At 39.8% G+C, this 22496-nt stretch overlaps 1 pseudogene; it reads left to right on the top strand.

Moving 5' to 3' along the window:
* The first annotated feature begins 3053 nt into the window (after positions 1-3053).
* LOC144220609 (chromobox protein homolog 3 pseudogene) lies at positions 3054-8828 on the top strand (annotated as a pseudogene).
* The last annotated feature ends 13668 nt before the right edge of the window (positions 8829-22496 follow it).

The following is a 22496-nucleotide window of genomic DNA, read 5'->3' as shown; positions in this document are numbered from 1 at the left end:
ATTCAAGGGAACTAAGCAATAGGATAAGTAGTTTTATGCAAAGCAATTCTTTCACCCATGCAAAGGTATTCCTTATAGGTCTGTTTTCAGAAGACAAGTATGTTTCAGTGGTAAGACATTTGTATATACAGTGGTCAAGGGCATAGGATGCAGAGTAGGCAAAGAAAATTTGAATCCCAGTAGCCTCACTTCCTAGCTCTGGGACCTTTATCAGTTTACTACACCTCTTGCAGCTTTAGTTTCACTGTCATAAAAGTGACTGAATGGTGAAGGGATGACCTAAAATAACATGATGCAAAGGGCTTGGCAGAGAGTTCTGAACACAGTAGAACATAATAAAAATAGACTATAATAACTTCTTTCACTCTCATCCTTATGATTATTAAGACAGCCATGATTTTACTGAAGTATTTATGGGTAAAATGGCATGCACTCTGGGATTTGCTTCAAAACACTTTAGCTTAAATAGGGGAGTGAGGGGAGTATTACGTGATAACAGAGAAAACAAGACCAAAAGATGTTAATGACTGTTGATTTTGGTGAAAGTGGTACATGGGGTTCATTATACTATTGTCTCTACATTTGTGTATATTTGAAATTTCTCACAGTAAAAAGTTTTGGAAAATGTTGATGGTCAGTACCCAAAGAACACCTGTGTTGGATGAAAATTGCCAGGACTGAAGACTAAGAAGAATATACGACTGAATTCTAGGGAAGACTGGCCTTTTCTCAGAAGGCCTTGTGGATCTGTTCCAGACCTGGATTGCATACACTCTTATTAAACCCAAGCCGTGCAGCATGAAATTGGAAAGGGATGACCTTGTCCTTCAAAAGTTTAAAGACAAAATTTACCAATCTCCAGAGCTAAAGCTAATTATTTTCCCAACACCATCACCTTGCTTTACCTTCCTCCCATTTGCATTTATTGATGTCATCCAGCACTTTTATCCTTTCTGTTCATACTATGGCCCCTCCTCCCAATAGGAACAGCTTCCCTATACCTTTAAATTTCCCTCTACCTGCCTGGGATTATAGCCTAAGTCTCTAAAGCTGAACTTCTCCAAAACTCCAGCCAATGATCTTTTCTCCATGACTTTGAATGTCTTGATTTGCAACACATTTCCTGAGTTAAACAAAATAGCATTTTTTAAGGCCTATGTGCTTTGAGGAAGGAAAACATCTTGTTACCATCTGTATAAATTAATTGATCATAAATTAAGTAGCATGAGATTCCAGAGGGTGGTGACTGAGGGAAGGAGAATATGTCCAGAAAGAGGAGGTCTTACTGAGAGACAAATTTCACTATTTAGTTCTATTATGTTTCCCAAAAAACTCTCTTATGTCTATATCCTGTATTCTGGCTCCTTACCAAGACTTACCTGTGCACTGTGTAGCCACTTTCTGCTTTCTAAGCTAGATAATAACAATCAACTTATGCTTGGTAAGTTAGAAATGGCTAACACAGTATACATGACAAGATATATGTCTCCTAGGGAGACATTTGGTCCATGTAGAGAAAACATGGACCTGAGAATCACAGTGCTTAAGAAAAGATAGCAAACAACTGGTCCTCTATTTCATTCATCAATGCCATAAGATAAAATGCTAGGAGTGCCTGGGTGACTCAGTTGATTAAGCATCTAACTCTTGATTTCAGTTCAAGTCATGATCTCACTGTTCATGGGTTCAAGCTCTGTGTCAGGCTCTGTGTCGACAGTGCAGAGGCTGCTTAGAATTCTCTCTCTCCCATTCTCTCTCCCTCTCCCTCCCACTCTCTCTCCTTCTCTGCTCCTCCCCCACTCACTTGTACTCTCTCTCTCTCAAAACTAAATAAAATAAAAAATAAATTATATGGAAACTAACTTGACAATAAACTATTTGTAAAAAAAATAAAAAATAAAAATTAAAAATTAAAATGCTAGACTTCTATTTACACTATTAAAAATCATCCGTGCATTTGTTTTCCAAAATTAGATTGTATTATGAAGGTATAACCAACCCTTCACCAGCTAACTTTACCTCTTCTTTTCACAATGTCAACATGTCACTATATAGTCACATGGGAACTCATCTTAACAAAGTAAAATTTAATATATCCACTTCCATTTAGCATTTTCTCACAAGCATGAATAGTGACAGCACCAGTATTTCTAGAACCTCTGTAGTGAATTGCAGCCAATAGAATAGTCTCATTGTTTCTGTTTCACCAAATTCTGCAATTTACTCAATTATTCTCTTCTGGCTCTTTGCATAAGTAGATTGAAGATATTTGTCCCTACTTAAATTCTTTTATGAAACTTGAAATTACTTTCAGTATTAGTGATATTTCTCTTTGAGAATTCAGCAGCTAAATAACAAAGAAAAAATTTACCTAAACATCATCTTACAGATTTCACCCACAACAAAGGTTTATTTATTTATTGCCAACCCAACCCACCCATTCTCTCTCTCTTTTTTATTTTTTTTTTACTTTTTTTTAATTTCTGAGAGAGAGAGACAGTGTGAGCAGGGGAGGGTCAGAGAGAGGGAGACACAGAATCCGAAGCAGGCTCCAGGTTCTGAGCTAGCTGTCAGCACAGAGCCGATGTGGGGCTTGAACCCACGAATCGTGAGATCATGACCTGAGCTGAAGTCGGACGCTCAACTGACTGAGCCACCAGGTGCCCCTCTATCTCTTTTTTAGATAGAAGCCATAAAAGGTCAAGTCAAAGCATTCTATTAAGAAACAGTGGAGCTCAGGCTTAGAGCACACATGGCCAAAGGTGCTGCAAACCAGGGACGTGGAGCAGATCAAAGGCAGTGAATAAGAACTCTTCAAGTCTACAACCAAAAATGGCATCCAACAAAGTGAAAAGCAGACTCAACTATGGAGAACAAACTGATGGTTACCAGAGGAGAGGTGGGGGGGATGGGTGAAATAGGTGAAGGGGATTAAAGAGGACACTTATCTTGATGAGTACTGAGTAATATATGGAATTGTTGAATTACTATATTGTACACCCAAAACAAATATGACACTGTATGTTAACTATGTGGAAATTAAAAAATTTTTAATGGCATCCAATTAAAATATATTGCAAAAAGTGGGAGAGATACATAATGGAAAGAGTAATAAAGTGGAAGAGGCAGCGCCTGAAGAATTTTGGTGGAAAAAGTACTGAATGGATGCCTAATGAATGAGAAAGTGGAGTATTTTCTCAAGTGGAAGGATTTACTGACAATGCTGAAAATACTTGGAAGCCTGGAGAAAATTTAGATTTTCCAGAGTTAATTGAAGCATTTCTTAATTCTCAAAAAGCAGATACAAAAAGAAAACCTTTATCTGGCAGTGAATCTAATAACAGTAAATCAAAGAAAAGAGATAAACCAAGGCTTTGCCAGAGGACTTGATCCTGAACAAAAAATTAGTGCCATAGACAACAGTGGTGAATTAATGTTTGTCATAACATGGCAACAATTCAGATGAAGCAGAACTGGCAAAAGAGGCAAATATGATGTGTCCTTGAATTGTAATTGCTTTTTATAAACAGGGACTAACTTGGCATTCTTGTCTAGAAGACAAAACTGCATATAAAAAGTATTTTAAAACTCAATATAAATAAAACAATATAAAAAAACAAGACCCAGATATATCTGTGAAGATATATTAGTGTGAAGATATAACAACATTCTAATGAAAATCTAGTTAGATATGTTTGTTTTGAAGTATTATTGGGAGAGTTATTGGAGGATTCTTTCATATCTATAGCACTGGTTACTTTGTGGGGTGTTTTGTAACCTACTTTTTTTTTCAAGTTTTTATTCAAATTCCAGTTAGTTCACATACAGTGTAATATCAGTTTCAGGGATAGAACTTACTGATTCATCACTTACATACAACACCCAGTGCTCGACTCAAGTGCCCTCCTTAATACCCATCACCGATTTAACCCATTCTCCACCCCCCTCCCCTCCAGTAATCATCAGTTTGTTGTCTGTAGTTAGAAGTCTGCTCCCTGGTTTGCTTCTCTCTTTTTTTCCTTTATATTTATCTGCTCTGGTTTTTAAATTCCACCTATGAGTGAAATCATATGGTGTCTGTCTTTCTCTGACTGGCTGATTTTGCTTAGCATAATAGTCTCTAGCTCCATCCATTTCACTGCAAATGCCAAGTTTTGGTTCTTTTTGATGGCTGATGTAATATTCCATTAGGGGTATATATATTATATATTATATATATTATAATTATATATATGTAGATATTATATAATTATGGGTATATATATTATATATATTATAATAATATAATATATACATACGTATATTACGTCTTTATCCATTCATCAGTCAATGGACCCTTGGGCTCTTTCTGTAATTTGGCTATTGTTGATAATGCTGCTATAAACACTGGGATGCATGTGTCCCTTCAAATTACTATTTTTTTTCAAGTAGAGTCTAGGTCCAACAGGGGGCTTGAACTCATGACTCCAAGATTAAGAGTTGCATGCTTTACTAACTGAACCAGCCTGGCACCCCAATATTCTTAACTATAACTGCTATGTGTCTAAATATGGATTTAAAGTATATACGTTGGCCCTTTGCATCTGTCATTCTAGGAAATTTCCTTTATTTCTCTGAGTATATCCTTCATTCTATTTCTCATTCCATGAGATTATATTTCTCCTAAAACCCCTACTAATCAATGTTACAACTTCTTATATGCTCTCTCTTAACTGAATATTCATAGATTCATCCATTTATTCTATTATTTATCTCTATCTCTTTGTACTGTGCTCTAAAAGAAATTTCTTTAGCTTGAGCCCTCAGCTGTATCCATTGGTTCATGCATTATATTGTTTCCCAGTACTATATTTCTATTGAGGTAATTTACATACAGTGACATGTACAGGTTTTAAGTATAGTTCAATGAGTTTTAGCAAATGTATACAGCTATCTTTCATGAAAGAACTCTTATTCTTTCCCACAAATTATTTATTCTTCCCACAAATCCAGGATGAAAAAATGAATAATTGAACTTCAGGAAAAAGAAAATGAAGTTCAGAGGAATAAATACGTGTATGAAGTATTACAAAAATGTATTCTTACGTCTAAAGAATTGTTTGTTAAAATATTCAAAATAATCTGAAATTAAATTTCAATTAAAATCAACACAGGAATGAGGAAATAGGAGGAAGCAGAAGACATAAATGCATACTACATTTTTTATTGTTTATATAGATACTAATGAACTCTACACATAAGAACAATACATACAAGGGTTTTTGTTAAATTTTAAGAGTAAGCCCAGTAGACTAACAAAAAAAAGGGGGGGATAATCAGATAGAGCATTTTAGTAAGTCCATTGTAAAAAGGTAATATTTGAAATTAAACCCAAAGTGTGAGATCTTACCAGGCAAAGAGGGGAAAGAATATTTCAGACGGGGGAAACAGCATGTGCAAAGGACCAGAGGCAGCAGAGATTGGCATATTTGAGGAACAGAAAAGAGGCTGGTAGAGCTGGAGCTCTGACAAGAGAAAGAAGTAGTTAGATCTGAAAGGTAGGAAAGAGCCAGCATGCAAGAACCTTTAGTCAATTTCAAAGGTTTGGATTTTATTCTAAGTTCTGAGGGAAGCCTTTGAAGTGTTTTAAGCAATGGACTGAAGTTGTCTGATTTATGTTTTTATGAAATCGTTATGGAGAACAAGTTACAGAGGAAGAAAAATGGAATTCCAGAGACCAGGTCAGAGGCAATGGGGGCTGGGTTAGGAGACGGCAGTGGTGGCAGAACAAAGTGGAAGGACTGGGGAGATGTTTTAGAGGGAACACTGACATTCCCTTCCTGGATATCCTCGGATATGAGGCGTGACAGAGCAGAAAACTGAAGATGTCTCCCAGGTTTCTAGTTTTCACAGAAAACCTGTTTTATACGTAAGTGAATGGCTTTCATAACTGTGTAACCCTCACTGGGCTGGGAAAGGACTCCATCTGAGAAGAGAACAAGGAGTGGGGTGGAAAACCGCTGGCCTATTTCAAACTGTGAAGATGCAGATCCCTGTTAGATGTACAAGTGCAGGGACACAAATGATACACAAACCTGGCCTTCCTAAAAGTTCAGAGATCTTCGAACACAGGAGACTGGTGAGAAGACTCCGGAGAGAGCATGGACGGGAAAGGCCCAGGGTGGAGCACCCATGCTTTCCAACTGCCAGCAAGCAGAAGAGAAAAGGAGAGGCACAAAGGATGCTGAGAAACAGCTGCCAGAAGGAAGATAAATCTCTGTACATCAAATGATCATTTAACAAGTAAGGTATGTTTTCCAGCTCCAATTAATACGTAAGGATAGTGTTCCATCCAAAGAAAAAAAATCCAAATATGTCCTTGAATTTTAATTATGTGACTCAGTTCTTTCCATGACGCTGGCTCCCAATCAATCATTGGACTTTCATTCAGTGATTGTTATCCTTCTTTTCCAAAGTCTGCCTCTCACAGTCAGGTCATCCTCAAAGCTACTGAAAGAATTAAGTAATTTCCTTGTCTCCTCCTGGTTCCCTTTCTCCTCTTATACTCAATCTCACTAATGGAAAAAGCAAATGGTGTTTCAGGGGTTGGAGTTAAAAAAAAAAAAACTCTTCTGGAATAGTTATAACTATGATTTGATAGAAAGAGAAAGGACATTGGTCTCAGGAAGATTTGAGTCTGAATCTGGGTCCATCAATTTCTAGTTCTTTCACCCTGAGCAAACCACTGAAATTGTCTGAGCTTGCTTCTTCTTCTATAATGCAGAGAATGTTCCCATCCAACTTCCAGTATTGTTAAAAGTTTTAGAAATAATACACATAAATACTTGGCACAAAGTAGGATTCAATGAATAGTAGCCATGTAATAACAGTTAAAATTCTTCTCTGAGAAGACCTAAAAAACTTACTTTCATTGTAATTCAAGAACCCCTAGGGGCACCTGGGTGGCTCACGTGGTTAAGCGTCCGACTTTGGCTCAGGTAATGATCTCGCGGTTCGTGGGTTCGAGCCCCGCGTCGGGCTCTGTGCTGACTGCCAGCTCAGAGCCTGGAGCCTGTTTCAGATTCTGTGTCTCCGTCTCTCTCTGCCCCTCCCCTGCTCATGCTCTATCTCTCTGTCTCAAAAATAAATAAACTATAAAAAAATTTTTTTAAAAAGAATCCTTCTGCAGATTCATTAAAATATATACTGGTAATATAGGACCAGACAGGCATCAGAGCTTTGAAGAATAGAAAGAGGAATAAAATATGCTCTATGGCTTTACACAGCTTCACCACCTGCCATGATGATTCTCAAAATTAGAGACACATCCCAATCATCTAAGGGGCACCCTGGGGAAAAAAATACAGATTCTAGGCAACACACCAGTAAACTTCAATTGAGTACACCTAAAATAAAGTCCAAGAATCCAAGTCCACCAATCCAACCTACGTACAACGACTCTGATGGACACTAATTGGATAAATGAAAAGGCCTAGCAGGGTGTCCTAGTCCATGGTCCAGCATCACAGCATGGTAAGGAAGGGAAATAGAATTTTAAGACAGCTGACTGGGGTGCCTGGGTGGCTCAGTCAGTTGGGTGGTTGACTTCGGCTCAGGTCATGATCTCACGGTTTATGGGTTTGAGCCCCGCATCGGGCTCTGTGCTGACAGCTCAGAGCCTGAAGCCTGTTTCAGATTCTATGTCTCCCTCTCTCTCTGTAACCCTCCCCTTCTCATGCTGTCTCTCTTTCTCAGAAATAAATTTTAAAAACCATTAAAAAAAAAAAAAAGACAGCTGAATAAACTGAGGACTGATGGGGGGGAGGGGGGCATGGAGGAGGGCACTTGCGGGGATGAGCACTGGGTGTTATATGGAAACCAACTTGACAATAAACTATTTGTATAAATAAATAAATAAATAAAAAGACAGCTGACCATGAAGGTACTTTTCAACACTCATTCCCTTCCACATGGATTATAATTTTAGAATTGTATTCCATATAGCAACACAGCTCATGGGAAAATGAGATACTGCAGGGGAAGTGTGGTAGGAAATAACCTACCATAAGTTTCCAACAAAGTGCAGAATTTTCACTATGGCTCTTAAGTCATAAACTAAAAGGGATCATAGAAATTATTCCGGAATGATGTCATCAAATGATAGAGTAGCCCAGCCTCCACCTCTGACAAAGATCAACAATTAGACAGCTATCCACAAAAAAAAGCAGCCCAGAGAGAGGTCAGGAGTCCACCCAAGAAACTTCAGCAACACAGTGGAACAAAAAACCCCGAAAATATCCACACGAAAAGGGAAGGAAAAACTGTTTCATTTTGCCTGTATCATTCCACCCTCCAGACTGCTACTGCTCAACACAAGAGGTAACTCCCCAGCTAGAAAGAGTTCTCCTCCCCAGAAAAGGGAGAGCAGAGTGAGTGACCAGCTTTGCCAGCCTTTCAGGACCACTTTGGTTTTACTCCATCCAGAGACTGGCAAATCTGAGGCACATAGAATTGGCCAGGAATAAGGATGAAGGGCAGGAGCTACCTGTACCAGCCATGGGCAGGAGTGATGACAGTCCCTATTGCCTTGCTCTGCAGAGGACTCCGCTACTCTCACCACTGAAGAAACCAATGACCATTACAGCTATGGACTCCTGCAGATTTCACTGATTTTTACCCCACAAGTATTCACATTCAACAGATGCCAGTCATCTGGGTCCCTTCTGCCACCACCCCCACCCCCGCCCCCAATGCCTGGGATCCATGCCAGCAGCCATGGCATGGCATGGACTGGGAAGTCCTCTGCAGCTTCACGAATGCAAAACACCAGTCTAGACACCCACAGCTAACCCCCTAGTGTGGGTCTAGACACCCCCACTACTGAGTGAACACTTGGGGCTAGCCCACCTAGCCGTGCATTTGCACACCACCAGTCTAACTCCTGTCACCTGTCTCTACTGCTGTGTGCATGCCCCTGGTGAGATCTTGCAGCCATGGAAGTACACACAGACAGTGAAGGTCCTATAGCTGCTTGGGGACCTGGACTCAGCCCTACCTCCAGTTGCTGGCCTACACCACTCCATGCACCTATACCAAGCCTCCCAACAGTTCACCCACATGTCCCCACCCAATCCTTGTCACCAGCCTCCACTGCTTTCTACATGCTTTTGGGAGACCCTGCAGCTGCAGAAATACACATCAACAGCCAGGGCCATCAAGCTGCCAATGTACCCACAGCTGACCCAAGCCTTTACTTTTGGCCTTGGCCCCCACCACTATATATATCTTACAATCAGCTCCTCTCTTTATATAAGCATCTGTAGCTGGCCCCCACAGTTGAGTGCATGTGCACGACCAGCTCTGGCCCTAGGTGCTGGACCTGGAGGCATTGCTGAGGACCCCAACAGCCCTTACAGCCACTCTGGAGCCCCACAACACTTGACAAGGACCATGCACTGGTCAATGCTATGGACCCAAGCAGCCTAACATCACACCCTCCTGGACCAAGAGTCCCCACACATACCTGTACTCAGCATCATGCATGACTAGAACCAGGGTCACAGCACACTCCAGCATGCCCTCACCTGCAGGGGAAGGCCTTTCTTTACGGAAGCCAGTCCATAAAGTCTTGAAGAGTGACTTCTTCAAATAAAATGAAAGATAAAAATCACATGATAATCTCGATAAATGCAGAGAAAGTGTTTTTACAAAATATAACATTGTTCCATTATAAAAATGTTCAAAAACTTGGCTATAGAAGGAGTACACAGCAACATAACAAGGGCATTTATGACATGCCAATTGCTAGCATCAAACTAATAGTACAAAGCTGAAAGTTTTTCCTCTAAGATCAGGAACAAGACAAGGGTGTCCACACTCACCATTCCTATTAAACACATTACTGAACAATTAAGCAAGAAAAAGAGATAAAAGACATTCAATTCAAAAAGGATCACTTAGGCAAAAAATTTCCAGGCAATTGCCTATCTACTCAATGAATTTTTTTAAGTGTATTTATTTTTGAGAGAGACAGGGAGAGCATTCACATGCATGAGCGACGGAAGGCAGAGAAAGAGAGAGAGGGAGGCAGAGGATCCAAGCAGTCTCTCGCTGCTCAGAGCCAGATGGAGGGCTCAAAACCAAGAACTGTGAGGTCATGACCTGAGCTGAAGTTGGACACTTAACCAACTGAGCCACCCAGGTGCCCCTACTCAATGACCTTTTTTAGAACAAATAGAAGAGTCAGTATGGACGGAAAAAAGCAACACATTTGAAGTTAAGAATAACTTCAGCAGATAAAGTATCTTTCATACATACTTCAATTAAGCTAATAAACTTAGATTACCAAAATAAAGAAGATTAAGGACAGCTATATAGAGACGCTTCTATAAACTGGGAATATTTGTGGAAGGCCGGATAAGAAACCAGTCCCCATGGCTGCCCCAAAGAAAAAAGACAGACACAAAAATTCAAGAGCAGGAAGGAAATTAACTTTTCATTAGACACACTTTTATACTGTGTGATTTTTTAAACCATATTCATACTTGTTAAGCACATTCTTAAATATATAATTTGAAAGTAAGAAAAATGGTTCCATGAACACTAATGACTCCATTAAGCAGCTAGGCAGGTGGAGCATAGGAAGGGGGTCATTGTTGAATTCCCAGCTCCTACATAAATAAGTGTAGCTACTGTCTCATCTCATCCAGATAACGGACTAGACAAATCAAATATCTGGACCAGGACTCCGGATACATTTCTGCAGCATCCTTTCCATTGTGTGCATGTGAGAAGATGCCGCCTTACAAACCAGCCAGTTCCAACCTTTGTGGAAGGTCTGCTGTGCAGAGATAGGCACATTTCATCCAAATGCCCATTTGTATGTAGAAATAAGTGAAAATCCCCACGATAATGTCACCAGAGGTGAGAACAGCAGACTAAAAATAGAGGGTTGAGCCTGAAATTGGTTTCCACGGTGGTAAAAAGGTGTTTGCCCTTGGGAGGCCGTTAGCTGGGCAATGACTATCTGCTGCTCTGCCTGCAGCCTCTGCAGTTGTGGCTCTTGTGAAGGTGCCTGGATGATAAAAGTCTGGATGCTATGTCACAGAGGGACGTCATGAAAGACTTTGCAAATGAACAGAAATGGCAGGACTTCCAATGGAGAACTAGGTCTGATACATCAATGCTCTCTTCTCCCCTGAGCCACAACCTGGGAGACCCATCCTCCACTACGACAAAGGTCCCAGGGATTCTCCTCACTCTCTGATAGTCATTGAGTACTTACTGCAAATCACTTCGCATGGCTCTTGGTCCTGTTTTAGCATTAACTCTACTCTTCCATCTTGACATCATAATCCAATGATCACTATTTTCTAAGAATTAATATTTTAGATGAGATATATTCATAAAGAAGATTCAGGGTACACAGTGACTAGTTGCTCTGGGAGCTTGGAGTATAAGGCTTTATCCTAAGAGGCTGCCTATAACATTAACTGCCAGCCACAGCCCTGACCTGACAATACAAAACAAAAACATTAAAAAATAAATTTAAAAACTAAAAACACATTTAAGATACATAAAGTATACAGTTTTAAGTTCACAACCTGATGATTTTTCACATATGTATTCAGCTGAGTAACCACATTGCAGATAAAGTTTTGACTTCTGTGATCAGAGATTACATCTTGCACAATTCCATTTAAATGAAGTAGAACAGGCAAAATTAATGCACTTGTAAACCCACCCCCAGATCAAAATAGAGAGCATTTCAACACCTGAGATGACTCCCTTTGGCACTCTCCCAGTCAATACCATCTCTACCAGAGTTATATGCAATTCTAACACCATAGATCATTTTTGCCTATTATTGAAATTCATCTAAATGGAATCCCATAGTATGGACTCTCTGTGTCCATCCAGATTGCTACATGCATCAGTATTTCTTTTTATGCTTAACAGAATACCACTGAGTGAATACACTACATTTTATTTATACTTTTTCCTATTCACAGACACTTAGGCCAATGCAGGTGTTTACAATGTTGAGTAAAATTTCTATGACCATGCTTACATATCTTTTTGCAGACACATGTACTAATTTCTCCGCTATGTAGGATTGGAATTACTGGGTCACAGGGTGGACATATGTTTAACTTTAGTAGATGTGACCAGATGGCATAAAGTCTTTTATTAAAGTTCACAAAATTTAGAAAACTATTCACTAATAAGAAAATACTTTTACTCCTTCCCAGGTGCTAACAGCACACATTGGCCTTTATTTTTCTGTTACTTTTCTCTCTACCTTCCTGAGTCCTCTGTATCTGCTCAAGGTGATCCAAACTTTAATCCCAGAGTTTGGCCTGCACAGCATGAGTAATCCATAATTTTTAATTATGCACATTTCCATAAGAGAAGGCACCTCTCCAGAATAACACTTCATCATTTTCTAATTAAGAAGAAATAATCCAACACATAAGAAAATGTCTAGGACTGTAGGTTCTCAGAAGTGAGAAGAGGCAATTTAAAGAAAGAAGGGATGTTTAGTTAAATTAAACACTTCAAAGCAGTCAAAGAGAATGTGAATTAAGCAAAAAGTCATGGATGGGACACCTGGGTGGCTCAGTCTGTTCAGCACTTGACGTCAGCTCAGGTCATGATCTCACGGTTGGTGAGTTCAAGGCTCATGTGGCGCTCTGTGCTGACAGCTCAGAGCTTGGAACCTGCTTTGGATTCTGTGTCTCCCTCTCTTTCTGCCCCTCCCCTGATCGCACTCTGTCTCTCTCTCAAAAATAAATAAACATTTAAAAAAAAAAAAGAAGAAGAGAAAAAGAAGAAAGTCATGGCAGTGCCTGGGTGACTCAATCGGTTAAGTATTTGACTCTTGATTTCAGCTCAGGTCATGGTCTCACGTTTCCTAAGATTGAGCCCCCACATCAGTGTGGAGCTGGCTTGGGATTCTCTCTCCCTCTCTCTGCCCATCCCCTCCTCACATGCACTCTCTCTCTCAAAAGAAATAAATAAAAGTTTTAAAAAAGAAAAAAGTAAAAAGCCATGGACTAGGGAGATTCAAGAACCCACGAACAGCAATATGTAGATGATAGTTGCAGCTGGCCGATGAATACATGCAGGTTCATTATACTGATCTCATTACTTTTGTGTATTTTTTAAATTTTCCATAATGAAAAGTTTTGAGGCATTAAATTTAGTTATTTTAAAATGTTGGTAACTTCTCAAAGAATAGTTTCATTCATTGGAGTAATTGTCTAAGAAGCATGATTTCAAGGGCATGGGCCATGAGAAAGGAGCAATGTCGATTCTCTTTTAAGAAGGTGTGGCATGAAAGCCTAGATGAAGATTCTGATAGATTGGGTAAAATAAAGGAATGCAGGAAAGACACAGTGGACATTTAAAAAATCTATCTAGGGAGTGCCTAGGTGGCTCAGTCTGTTGAGCATCCAACTTCGACTCAGGTCATGATCTCACAATTTGTGAGTTCAAGTCCTGTAGTGGGCTCACTGCTGTCAGCGCAGAGCCCACTTCAAATCCTCTGTCACCCTTTCCCCTCCCCATGCACACTCTCTCTCAAAAATAAATATTTAAAAATAAAAATCTGCATAAATATTAAGCATGAAAAAAATTTTAGACAGAGAAAGAAGTCAAATGATGCTATTCAGCTGCAGAGACCAGACTGTCAACAGTAACACATTATAGAAAAGTGTTCCTAACCAACAAACTTGAAAATCCACCCTTCTCAGACCTCAAAATGCACCATCTGCTTGCAAGTTCCTTGCCCCATTCCCTAATGTGGGGGTATGCCATATTAACCAGATAGTCTCTTTGAGGAGTCATCTGATATATAAGAAAGAAGATAGTAAAAGAACAATTCTGTGACAATCTTCTGGTACTTAGGCCAGTTTCCCTAAAAGAACATTTCCTGTCCTAGAAGGAAGAGAGAGAATTAGTTGCAAAGGAGTTAACAGCAAGAAGGGCCAAGTGATGTGCTCTCAGAACGAGGGTTTAAGTCCAGGCACCCCCCTAACAGGCTTCCTTCATATTACCCTTGCTGTACTTTTATCAACCAGGCACAGGCTTGCCCTGCAAGTTAGAAAGTGCTGTGAGGTGTTCCTCAGCTTTCCAAGGCTACCAGCAAGCACAGCTGTGGCTTTGATGGAAGAGCTGTCAACGAAAGCAGCCACAATTACAAGGGCAGCGGTTAAATAGGACCACTTGGCATGGTGAGGAGGCATCCGAAGAAAGGTGGGGAGGTTGGTGATGTTGCAAACAGAAGGGATTTCTGAAGAAGTACAGGTCCTGACAGGCTTTGAGGATACAGGCCAACAGGTCGGCCCCCAGACATGCAATGAAAAGACTGGAGCCACATTTGATTATTTTTCTTCTCAAGCACTGAAGAAAGCTCAGTAATTACAGTCTCAGATAGTGGCTTTCAATTCTTGACTAAAATCAACAGAAAAGAAGTGTGTGTATGAGTGTGTGTGTGTGTGCGCGCACATATATTACACACATATGTGGTTATGTAATTTTATATTACATACATATAATAAATATGTATAAAATATATTTATATATGTTTACATGTTTTTCTGTTGTTAATTTTTATTTTTATTAATATTCCAACCCTTGATATGAAAATCACTGCTCTTGGGGTGCCTGGGTGTCTCTGTTGGTTAAGCATCTGACTCTTGACTTGGGCTCAGGTCATGATCTCATGATTTGTGAGACTGAGCTCTGCATCAGACTCTGAGCCTATCAGCCTGCCTGGGATTCTCTCCCTCTTTCTCTGCCCTTTCCCTACACAAGTGCATGCCCTCGTTCTCTCTCACTCTCTCTCTCAAATAAATAAACTTAAAAAAAAAAAGAAAACAACTGCTCCAAAAAAGGTCTCTAGAGGGGTGCCTTGGTGGCTCAGTCAGTTAAGCGTCTGACTGCAGCTCAGGTCATGATCTTGTGTTTCATGGGGTTGAGCCCCATGTCAGGCTCTGTGCTGACAGCTCAGAGCCTAGAGCCTGCATCAGATTCTGTGTCTCCCTCTCTTCCTGCCCCTTGCCAGCTCATGCTCTATTTCTCTCTCTCTCTCTCTCTCTCTCAAAAATAAATAAACATTTAAAAATAATAAAAATAATAAATAAAAAGGTCTCTAGAAAAAAAAACTCCTCTGGCAAATAGCCCTTTAAATGCCTGTGCATTTCATAGGAGTTGTGATCTGAAATGCCTTTTGGAACCAAGCAGGAAATTTAACTATGTGAAGTACCTGGCATAGATAGAAATAAGTAATGGAATAAAACAGACTGAAACAGAAAGTATCAGCTCATCCCCATAGTAAAGGTCAGTGTTGTCTCATGAAGTCTGCATCATTTGTGTGAGCATATATGTACTGGTTCTCACTATGAAATACATTTTTTACTGGGTATCATAATCACAAAAGTTTGAAAGCCATTGCTTAAATGATAGGTATAGGGCTTTTCTAGTCACTAAGCCAAAAGATCTATGTCTAAAAATCAAGTGGGTGATTTGAGACCAAGTCTTCTTTATCATGGGATCAAAGGATGTGAAGGACTCACTCCCTCAGATCATAATGAAATTGAGTTGTCCTACCCAGAAGATATCATTGCTCTCTCTACTACTCTCACCAACTTTTTGTCTGACAGTAAACAAACCTCCCTCCTTCACCAAGTCTGGAATCTGAGCTTCCCAGAGTGGTTGCTTTTTTTTTAATGTATGATATGAAGGCATTAACATCTTCAGATTTTTTTTATGTTTTTTTTTTTTTTTTTTTTTTGAGAGGGAGAGAGAGAGGAGGAGGAAAGGGGAAGAGAGAGAGGGACAGAGGATCCGAAGCAGGCTTCACATTGACAGCAGAGAGCCTGATGCAGGGGTCAAACTCATGAACCATGAGACCATGACCTGAGCCGAAGTCGGATGTTCAAGTGACCGAGCCACACAGGTGCCTCTTCAGATTTCTCAAAATATATGAAAACATATTTGCAATCTATGAGAATTCAATTTGTCCCCCTATCTTCTGTACTTGAAATGAATTCTACCAATACTTTTTCAGGATTTTTTCTTTTTTTATTTCTTTTTCTTTTTTTTCCAAATCTATTGTCTTTCTTTAAGTAAACTCTACCCCCAACCTGGGGCTCAAACTCATGACCCCAAGATCAAGAGTCACATGCTCTACTGAGCCAGCCAGATGCCTTGTGTTTCATGTTATTTTAAACCAACCTTGCTGTCCAGAGTCAAGTTAGTGTGATGTAGAGGACCCACTATGTCCCATTATAGTTTTTTTGTGGGAGCATACTTACTTCCCATACCGTTTACAATTCCTATCTGTTCCTGTACCAACATGGTAAACATAAGCCTCATTTTCCTGAAGACTGCACTATATCCTAATGAGCATTGAACATACAGAACACAAGACATTTTGTTCACTTAGCAGAAATGGAACTCCTCTACCAAAAGGTGTTATCTTAACCTGGGGGTTGGTGCACAAACTCGATAGAAAAAAATTACGCCTTTATTTTCACATCAAACTAAAGTTTAGCACTTCCTTCAATTATAAATGCAGGCAACAAACCTCAATATTTGCAGTACCTATGGTTGTGTTACAGATATTTTCATATCACATTAGAGATGTTACTAATATCTCAAAGTATCGTTTATACTTTTCATTATGTTGAAGCAGGACAGTTATTTAACCTAATACTAAGTCTATTTAAAGTGTTAAGTATCATATGTATTATGATATTTTTAAGATTTGATAATTATTTCAGTATAATCAATTTATTTTATAATCCTATATATTTTATGTTACACACTTAAAAACTTTTTAGATATATTTATTTTTGAGAGACAGAGCACAAGCAAAGGAGGGACAGAGAGAGAAGGAGATACAGAATCAGAAGCAGCCTCCAGGCTCTGAGCAAGCGTTCAGCACAGAGCCTGATGCAGGGCTCAAACCCACAAACCACAAGATCATGACTTGAGCCTAAGTCAGATGCTCAACTGACTGAGCCACCCAGGCACCCCAGTATGTTATACATTTTAAAAATTATCGTGGGAAAAATCTATGAGGCTCACCAGATTCCTAAAGTGTGTCAAGCATTTAGAACATGCCCAGCTCATATTAGTACAATATAAGTTTTAATTACACAAATAAAAATAAATTTAGTGGGTTACTGGTAGGAAGTGGTACAGAGTCATGGTCTGGAAAAGCTAGGTGACAGAAGGAAGCAAGTGAAAAAGAAAATGGGGAAAAATAATTTCACAAAGTAATACCCCACTATGTACTATATGATCCTATTAATGCATGTTTATATAACTTAATGCGTATTTATAAAGCAAGGCTTAAGAACAAAAGAGCACGTTTTAAATCTCTTATAGGTGTTTGAAGTCACTCTTTTCTAGCACTATATTTAGAGCTTAAAGATAAAATACTCCTTTAAAAAGCCAGAAACAGGGTTTCTGCGAAAAGACCACAGCAAATTTAACCACTGAGACTACACCCTGCCTTTCTTAGTGTAGAACAAATCCCAGTTATTGAACTATAGCAGATTTTTATTAAAAAAAAATAAGACAGGTGAGGTTCAAGAAAAGCATTATCATCTGCACTGTAAAAATCTCTTTAACCTTGTAGCTTTCTGGCAGCTCACTAGGGGACCCCCCCCCCAAAAAATAGCAAGTAATGTGTTATAAGATATATTATGAGAAAGCCAAACCACCAGTTTTTGGGTCTCCCCAGGAAATCCCCCATCAAATGCAGACTCCTGTCACGGAGACACTCTCTGAACTTGCCATGTCTGAGGATTACTCTCTTTCATCCAGTAAACTCCAAAGCGAGCCTCAGTATTTCTGAGTTATCTTTTCTGCAAATAGAGTCAAGTCCCAAGGTTAGACTGTGAGCACCACTCACTAGGCTTCCATTTACCCTCAATATATTTTCCTTACTGCAGCCAAAAATATTATTTCTTTTTTTAAATATTTATTTATTTTTGAGAGAGAGAGAGAGACAAAACATGAGGAGGCAGAGGCAGAGAAAGATGCAGACACAGAATCAGAAGCAGCCTCCAGTCTCTGATCTGTCAGCACAGAGCCCAACGTGGGGCTCAAACCCACAAACCATGAGATCATGACCTGAAGCCGAAGTCAGATGCTCAACCGACTCAGCCACCCAGGTGCCCCCAAAAACATTGTTTCTGAACTCATATGTGATTCTCTCAATCTCTTCCTCTAAAAAACCTTTCAGGTTTCTGTTTCTCTTAACATCTAGACAAAACCCCTTCATGTATCTTACACAGTCCTGCACAGCCTCACCTGAGCCCAGCCCTCTAGCCTTACCCACCAGCACCACATTCCCTCCTTCACTGCTTTAGCATCCCAGGCCTTCCCAGTCCCCTGCACTCTTTGTACCACCCTCTGCAGGACTTTTGCATGTGTTCACAGCTCCACCCTCTTCCCACCTTCTTCCCACCCTCTTACCAAGGTAAAGCTCTTGCATCCTTGAGATCTCAACATCAATCCAAGCATCGGTGTATGAGGGAAGCCACCCACACCTCCCTGATTGCCATATTTCATCAAGTCGATGATGCAAGTGTCTTTCCCCTTAAGCATGAGAGTATGTCCTATAAGTAAATGGACTCTCCCAATCCCTACTGGCCCAGATTAAAGTCAAATTCTTCCAGCAAAATTTGTACTTGTCTCTACCAGTCATCTCAGGGAACCAATCTGAAATCACTTTAAATTCTCTGCTTGAGTTTTGGGACACAGGATTGATGTGAATTCAGATGGAAAGCCCTAAGTACTGACTTGGCATCAGAATTCTCAAGGGAGTTTTATTTTCCTCCTACCACTCAGTGCCAAGGTTTCCTTGCTGTTCCTTACTCTGAGATCATTTATTTCTTATTTACCCTTTTATCGAGTGGGAAAGCCCTTTGGTATCTCAGCTTAATGTGTCTTTCCCTGTTAGGGCTTCCACTGTAGATTTTTTTTCTTAGTGGTACATAGAGTAACCATGCATTAGGTAAAGATCACCTCTAAGTTTTGAAGAAATACAGAGATTTAAATTACCCAGTTTTCTTACTTGCCACAGTTGTAATTTCAGCTTTGCTCTTATTATGTGACTAAATCTACCTCCCTTACTAGACTATAAGCTCCACGAGGACTGGGACCTGAGACTTCATTTTTTTTTTTAATTTTTATGTTTTTTATTTATTTCTGAGAGAGAGAGACAGCATGAGCAGGGGAGGATCAGAGAGAAAGGGATATACAGAATCCAAAACAGGCTCCAGGCTCTGAGCTAGCTGTCAGCACAGAGCCCAATGCAGGGCTCAAACCCACAAACCATGAGATCATGACCTGAGCCGAAATTGGACACTTAACCAACTGAGCCACCCAGGCGCCCCCTTTAGACTTCATTTTTTTCATCACTGCAACCCTAGAGGCTTGCACAGAGCTTGATTTAAATATTAGGTGCTCATTTAATATTAACTGAATCAATGAATGAATGAATGGGTTGATGGAAGAATGGATGAATTAATGAGAACTCCTCTGCGGCATAGCTAATACGTATACTGTCCAGATCGTGGCCCATTTGACTTACTGCCTTTCCAAATCAACCAGACTTGTGATCCTTCATATTTAGTGTCACAAGAACTAGAAATCTACACCCGAGAAGCAACACACACCTCCCAGCCCATGCAGATCCTTTAGACCTCTACTCCATTCATCTTTTACCTCTCAGACCACTTCCTGCCTTCTGCCTTTCCCCTTTCCCCTCTCCCTAATTCTCCACCTCTGACCCTTTGGCTGTAGAGCCCTGCCACAAACAAGAGATGTGCACCAGTACCGACCTGACTGGACCTGACTCACCAGCCACATCCTCTGGTTTTCCCTAGCAAGATACCACTATTTATTTTGAGAGGAAATGTGGAGCATCCAAGAGTCCTGGGCTGTGTATCCTGCAGATACCCAAGTGAGCATCAGCCTTTGACTCTTCAAAGCCAAGTGAGATTCAGGTTTCTTAGTCTCTGGAGTCCCTAGTTCCATCATCATATCTCAGCTAACCAATCCCACTGTACTTTTCTCAGTTGTGAGCATATTTTTCTCCAGAATCTAACTAAGCTCTTTGTGCCCAGGGACTAAATACAAGAAATTGTGGTTAAGAGCCCTAGATTCAGAGTCAGACAACTGCATTTGAATCCTCACTCTACCACTCTGTGGTCTTGGGCAAATTCCTTAACAGAATTTTCTGTGGCTGTTTCCACATTAATAAAATGATGGTAATAGCTGCCCCATGGTATGTAAAGTGCAGGCAAAGCAGAATCCCAATAATACTGCCTTTGAGATCATCATCCCCTGGCTTGGAACCAGAGGTTTTTTTTACTGTATTTCTGACTTATTCTGTTTTGAGTTCCAGTGTCCACCCTAAACTCTAGAACTGGAGACTATGCTACCTGCTGCTAGATGCTCTTGACACCTGTTGTTTATCTGCATTCCTGGTGTCCAGGCATCACCAGTTCTCAAACACTCCCATTATATGCTCTCTCACCAGATTATAGCTCATGCAATCTTCATGCCTAAACATGATTCTCACTTGTAGCCTGCCACTTCTTCTCTGACATTCCACCTACATGGCTGGAGAACAATCTAGCCATAAGCATTACCCTCTCTCCGCTTTACTATTTAGCTTCCAGGATTCAGCCCTACCCTGTCTGGCCACTACTACAACCTTCAGAACCCAAGTTCTGTCACCAGAGTCACTCCTGATTTAAAAGACAAAAATAAAATACAATAAACGGTCTCTATCAAAGCTGACTTCATGCCAAGCTTCCAAAGTCAGTAAAGACTGTCATATCCCCACAGCATTTTAGCCTCTATCCCACATGGGTCCTCATGCTGTCATGTAGCTTCCTTCTCTATATGGACCACTGTGTTTGCCCCAAAGTCTCACTACTTACTTCCCTTCTCACACCAACCATCAAGACGCATAAAGTCAATGTTCTATTCTCTCCACATCCATTTGTCAACAATAAATAAGGGCATTTGTATCTGCTCTTATAAGATGTGATTTTCATACAGGTCATCAATGGGTGTTAAAACCGTTGGGTAAAAGGTTGAAGGTGAACAGGGTATCTTAGTCTCAAAGTATTACTCCATAGATCATCTATTCATTATGATGCAGAAAGGCGATGTTTACAAGGAAGAAATCAAGGAGACAACACTTAACCAAACTTAAGCTATGATCAAATTTAACATCATCAATAAGGGGACAAACATGCCTCTTGGCAACATGCACCAAGAAGAACTCATTATGAACTGCTTATGAATTACTCTTGCCAAAAATGTTTAACATATATATGACCCTAAGGAAATAATCAGATGAATCCAAATTCAGGGACACTAGCCTGGACTCTGAAAGTATTAAAAAGAAGAAGAAGAAGGAGGAGGAGGAGGAGGAGGAGGAGGAGAAGAACAAGAACAAGAACAAGAACAAGAAGAAGAAGAAGGGGGGGGCAATTAAGGAGCAAAACTAATAAATTCACTGAATGAGTATACATGATCCTTGGTTTAAAAAACAAAACAGCATGGGGGAGGGCACTTGTTGGGATGAGCTCTGGGTGTTATATGTAAACCAACTTGACAATAAACTATTTAAGAAAAAAAATAATATAAAAAATAAATAATAAATAAAATAATAAATAAATAATAAATAAAAAACAAGAACAGCTATAAAGTATATATTGGGATAATTGCAGAAATTTGAATATGGACTGTACATTAAGTATATATCTAAGTAAACTATCTAAATTACTTTTCTTGAGCATAATCATTATATTGTGTTTATACAGGGGTGTCATGCTGTGTGGAACTTTCTATATGAAATAGACACATATGAAATGTGTGTATGTATGTGTATATCTATTTCATATACACATAAATAGATATACACACACATACATACTCAGAGACAGAGAGAAGTGAGAGTATGCAAATGTGGCAAAAGATTAACTGGTGATCTAGATAAAAGGTATAAGGTGGTTTTTTACAATGTTTTTTCAACTTTTCTGTAAGTTTGACATTTTTCAATATAAAATACCAAGGGAAAAAGTATAAAAGAAGGAAGTTGTTCCTTTTCATATTTAGGGAAGGAGGAGGCTGAGAAAGGATTTGTAACAGTAAAAAACATAGCAAGGAACATGGTATTTAAAATGGAAAGCACTCTACCTTGAAAGAGCTTTTCGAAGAAAAGCAAGACTGGACTCCCATTTGTCCTGAAGATCCTTCCCTCTCTTGCAGCAAGCAGGTGCTGAATCGTGAGATGTGTACAGCGCTTCACAAGCACTTCACCTACAGCATGCCATTTGATGCATGTGATGACTGATCTGTGAAGGAGACAGGGCAGGTGCTGTTACATTCACTTCTATTCATTTACAAATGAGGACTCAGAACGCAAAAGAGAGGTTGTATCTGGCTCCAGTAACTATAGCTCAGTACATGGCAAAAGT

Source organism: Crocuta crocuta, unplaced genomic scaffold (assembly GCF_008692635.1).
Source record: "Crocuta crocuta isolate KB4526 unplaced genomic scaffold, BGI_CrCroc_1.0 scaffold279, whole genome shotgun sequence".
NCBI classification, from domain to species: Eukaryota; Metazoa; Chordata; class Mammalia; order Carnivora; family Hyaenidae; genus Crocuta; species Crocuta crocuta.
This window is presented reverse-complemented; position numbering and strand designations above follow the sequence as displayed.